This window comes from Mus pahari, chromosome X, assembly GCF_900095145.1.
Source record: "Mus pahari chromosome X, PAHARI_EIJ_v1.1, whole genome shotgun sequence".
NCBI classification, from domain to species: Eukaryota; Metazoa; Chordata; class Mammalia; order Rodentia; family Muridae; genus Mus; species Mus pahari.
This window is the reverse complement of record NC_034613.1, coordinates 6,400,100-6,405,522: the sequence shown is the minus strand read 5'-3', so window position 1 is coordinate 6,405,522 and position 5,423 is coordinate 6,400,100. Positions and strand designations below refer to the sequence as shown.

The following is a 5,423-nucleotide window of genomic DNA, read 5'->3' as shown; positions in this document are numbered from 1 at the left end:
CTTTCTTTGTACCCAGTAGCTCCAGCAGTTGCAAATCCTCTCCAGGAGTTCCTTCAAGCCAGAATCTTTTTGGCCTCATCCGTTTCAGGCTGGAGAGAGGAAAGAAATATTTATGAGACTTGGTCTCCGCCTTGGGGAGAAATAAACCCATAATCACTACTCTGTGTTCTGAGACTTGACGATCAAGAGGAACAAAGGGCATGCGTGTGCGCATGTGCGCAGCTCCACCCCTGCCCCCAACATTCCCCCCCGGGGGGGGGCACAAATCCCTCCCCCACTGCACAGCCCTGGATCTGAATTCTGCCTGAGTGACTGAGGGCGGACTCTCAGCAGACTGTTGGAGGCGGGAAAAGCCAGGCAGGGACATGGTTTCTGCGTGTAGACTCAGCTTAATCTCACCAGGAACTCAGGACTAGACCCTGCGTCCCAGCATCTCCTCGACTCCATCTTAAGAGTTTCAGCGTGTTGCCCGCTCCTGAACACAACTTCCTGATGTACTTAGGATTTTTTTGGCTTTGTGCTTTCAAGGGAGTTCAGCCACTTTCTTTCTGATCTTGTTACCGTGTCTCGTTTGCATATGTAGGTTCTAATAGCGCCATCAAAATGAATTGGGCAGGAGAGGCACCCTGGGATATTCTGCCGCGCCGCAGCGGCAGCGGCAGCTGCACAGGAAAAGTGGTGGGTAGCAAAGTCGAGCGAGACCTTAGCTGGAGACAAAGCGGGACAGGATGGTGAGAAGACTAAAACAAGATCTCATTATAGGCCAGGCTAGGCTCAAACTCGTGTTTCTCCTGCCTGCCTTTGCGTCTGAGTGCTCGAATTACAGGCATGCACCGCCATGCCTGGCTTGTTACTCCATTTCTTTCTTTTAATTTTTTTTTTTTTAAAAAGCACGTGTGTCTCTTCCTGCGTGATGAGGGAGTGGGTGGGGGAGGGCATATGGAGATCAAAGAACACAGCTTTGTGCAGTCGGTTTTCTCCTTTATGTCGGTTTCAGGTCGTCGTTTGCACTGTGAGCGCTTTATGCACTGAGATATCTGGCTGGCCCTTGATATTCTGTTTCTTATCGCTGTTATTTTACACCCAGAAAATTGTCCCTTTCACCTAATTTTCCAAATTCGCCTGCAGATTGTTCACAGCGATCGCATGTGCTTTTCCAATGTCCTCTAAGTACCGTTTTCCTCCCCGCGGTGCTGACTGTCATCCATCTTGTGGTGCTGGAGCTATGAGGATGATTTCCTGGCCATGCTTTGGAATGCCAACCTAAATAAGCATATTGTCCCTTTACTGATAAGATGGGGAGGGTTTACCAGATACAGGGAGGAAGCCAGGGTTCTCACGGCTTGTAAAGGACATTTAATTTAGTTCTTTCTCCGACAGGAAACATAAGTCTGCAGAAAATACTGCCTGGTTTTGTCATCGCCTGGCTTAAAATGTCCCCCTAGCACTGAATCCAAATTACTTGGCCAGACTCTCAGGATCCTAAGGAATTGGCCATCCATAAATCACCGCCCGTTGTGGAACTTAGAGCTAGCAAGAATGCCAGAGGCAAGGATACTCTGTAAGGGCCGGGTGTCTCCACAGAGCTCAGAAGTGAGAGACTAAGGCAAGTGAGCTGAGCTGCATGCTAATGTGTAAAGCACAGCTGCAGACACAAACAAGCTGAAGGGCTTTCAAAGCTGTTCTCAACCTGTGGGTCGAGACCCCTTTGGAGACCCTTTTATTAGAGTCGTCCAAGAGCATCGGAAAACACAGATACTTACACTACAATTCATAACAGTAACAAAATTGCAGTTATGAAGTGGCAACAGAAATAATGTTATGCTTCTTGGCCACCACATCGTGAGGAGCGGATTGAGGAGTGTCAGCCTTAGAAAGGCTGGGGTAGGGAAAGGGCCGTTAGAGCCGTTCCAGGAGCCAGGAAACATTGGCAAGTGGGGAGGGGAAGATAGGATAGTGAGTTTTAGGCAGCAGAAACTGCTAAGTGGTGTGCAAACGTGATAGCTCAAAGGCTGGGAGCTAGAAGCACAACAGGATCCTGAATAGATCCTAGAGGCCCTTTTCTTAGCGCTGAGACGTGGGAAAAGAGGGGATCTGCCTGCTGGTCCCTCCTGCCGACCAGGAGTTAAATTCATCAGGAATAAACTGGAAATTAGAGAGATTTAACAAAATTAACTGATGGTCTTTCATAGAAGGATACAGTTTGGGGGGCTGAGGATAGAACACAGTGGTTAGGTTGAGGTTCGGTCGGTTGCTGTGTATTGTAATGCTAAATACTGCCCCTCCAGGCCCACTTGCTCCAAGGATTAGGGAATCTACACTTTGACCCAAGTGTGACACTATGTGACCTTACTCTCACCACCACCACCACCATCACAATTCCTGATTGGTGAATAAAAATGCCTACAGCCTATAGCTGGGCAGAACTGAGATAGGTGGGGCTTGGGGTCGGAGGGGAACGAACGACAAGGAGAAGGAGGGGGGAGGAGGAGAGGAGAGGAAGAGGGAGAGGGAGAGGGAGAAGGAGAAGAGAAGGGTTAGGTGAGTTGTAAAGATCAGCCCAGACATAGCCTGGCAAATTATACTTTAGAGTTAGAGATTCTAATAACTTAAAGGGTAGATATCTGCCCAGCGCTAGTGCTGGTTAAGGCTTGCTATAAATATAAAAGGTGTGTGCTTCTTATGTGGGAATTGAATGATCAAAGGTGGGGTAGAAACCCCAATTGAGATTAAATATGTTCTACATTAGTATAGTTGTGCGTATTTTATTTTATTTTATTTTATTTTATTTTTGGTTTTGCGAGACAGGGTTTCTCTGTACAGCCCTGGCTGTCCTGGAACTCAGTTTGTAGACCAGGCTGGCCTCGAACTCAGAAATCCGCCTGCCTCTGCCTCCCGAGTGCTGGGATTAAAGGCATGCGCCACCACGCCCGGCCCAGCATATCCTCTTTCTTTATTGGACTTTGTAGATGATACACAGAGCTACACTATTAAATAATTAATAAAATACTGACCTGGACTAAGGCTCTGACCCAGCGCTCCAAACCAGAAGCTATAAGGAATAGGAGTGATAGACTGGCGGTATTTCTCCAACATCACCAAACCCATAAAATGAGGCTCTTGAATCCTTCCAGGGCCAGACCATGGCTTGGGTCCTTTGGGTTAACCCTGGTACTCCTGGCTATATCTCTCTGAGCAAGGTAACCAGCAAGGGTCTGGAGGGAACAGCCAGCTGAGTACAGACAGACAGAACCAAAAGGAAGGAGGGTGGGACATGGACAGGTGCTGTCCATCTGGAGATATGATGCAACGAAGGCAGGCTGAGAGGAGAGGCTGGGGGCAGTATTGCAGCAATGCGGGAGTGCAGCCCCAGGGTCCTGTCCTGAGTGGCTGCTCAGGTGTCAGCTGGCCGTCTTCAGACGGCATTCCTGATCCAAGCCTGGCAGAAGGCTCATACATTCTAAGTCCTCTTGGCAAGCTAGGGCTCCTCATCTACCAGCTTAGACTTGAGGTGCTCTTTGTATGCCAGGATATTGCCAGGCCACTTGGTGATTGTCTGCTTCTTACAGACCCAAATCTCCTTGCGTAACCGGCTGGATGAGTCTGAAGTCATGGCTGACTAGCATCATGCCACTCTCAAACTCCTTGAGATCATCTGCCAGGGTATCAATAGTCTCCATGGCCGGGTGACTGGAACGCCCATCCAGAAAAAAGCATGTGAGGGTTCTGCCAGGCCAGCCAGGCCAGACACACTCTGCCCATCTCACAGGTTCTGGATTGGGCTCACCTTCGTTTCCCCATGAGGTTGTCTCTCAACGATCTTCCTTGTCTCCTCCTTCTTCTTGATCTCGGGGTAGCACTTCATCATGTACTCCAACAGTGAAAGATTCAGGTCCAGCTGCTCCAGTAAGTGGTGATGGTAACTAATGCCCTATTGTGACATGAAAATGCTTCCAGATCATTCCAACTTTGGGCAGTAGCTCTCCAGTTAGCAGCTTCAGAGCAGTGGAGTTCCCTGCACTGTTGGGTCCTTCCAGAGCCACTCCTGTGTCAAGGTCAATGCCAGATTCCAGACTATTATAGATGGAATTACATACTGATCATACCCATATAATACTTCAGTTTCTTGTCTTGCGTGTGGATGCTGTTGGTACAGACCTCATTCAGAAAGCCTGGAAATGGGACATAAGGACCAGGATGTACTTGAAAGTTCCTCTTCCAGCCACACACAAGCATCCAGGTCCAGGTGGTTAGTAGACTCAATCAGAAGCAGCATGAAGAGCCAAAGAAAGAAGGCTCTGGCAAGAGCGCCTCTCATCCGCCAGCCACCACTGAAGTCTTTCCTCTTCCTTCACTGCAGGGCAGATGTGAAACCCAATCCGTGTGAGACCCTTGAGGTCCCCATCTCAGCTTTGTCGACAGCCAGCTTTTCCAGCTGCTCATTGAGTTCCATGAATATTTCATGCTCCACATCCTCACGAGCTAACTAAGCACTGAACCTCCCTCTCCAGATGAGTGAGAGGTTGATAATGTGGACATCAATACTGTCAGTACTGCTGGGGTGAGAGGCCAGGATGCAGCTCAAGAGCAGCAGCTTTCTTCAGCAAATCCACTTCTCCATCACCCTGCCATTGGCTTCTTCATTTTTCTCCTTTGCCACCTAAGATTCTGTGACAACATCTCCATCTTCTTCATGTCCCTTTCAAGACCACTCATCTCTAGACTTTTCTCATCTTCTCAAACTCACTGTCTCCACCACTTCCAATTCCTTTCTCCTCCATGCCAACCACTGTTCTCCAGTCTGTCTTTATGAAACTGTCTATTCAAGGAACCTCACTTAAGTCAATATTTGTCTTCAATATATATCCATGGCATGGCAAATATGGCTTCCTTTTTAAGGCTAGATAAAATAGGGTGTCATGGTGCACAGCTTTAATCCCAGCACTCAGGAGGCAGAGGCCAGCCTTGTCTACAGAGTGAGTTCCAGGACAGCCAAAACTACACACACACACACACACACACACACACACACACACACAAAGAGAAAATTTAAACAATAATTGTTTTTATTGGGAATATATGTACATATCCTTACAGATATAAGCCAGAGTGAGCTATGGTCATTTCCAGATGGTGGAAGCACAGAGAATGGTCTGTATTGTACATTTCCACGTTCCCAGAATGTCTGATGGTGAACATGGATTCTCGTAATCATAAAATGGTTAGAGATGGGGGCTGGAGAGATGGCTCAGCGGTTAAGAGCACTGACTGTTCTTCTGAAGGTCCAGAGTTCAAATCCCAGCAACCACATGGTGACTCATAACCATCTGTAATGAGATCTGACGCCCTCTTCTGGTGTGTCTGAAGTCAGCTACAGTGTACTCACATATAATAAATAAATAAATCTTCAAAATATAAAATAA

At 47.8% G+C, this 5,423-nt stretch overlaps 1 pseudogene; it reads right to left on the bottom strand.

The window, feature by feature from the left end:
- Positions 1 to 3,478: 3,478 nt before the first annotated feature.
- On the bottom strand, positions 3,479 to 4,781 carry LOC110313725 (annotated as a pseudogene).
- Positions 4,782 to 5,423: the final 642 nt, after the last annotated feature.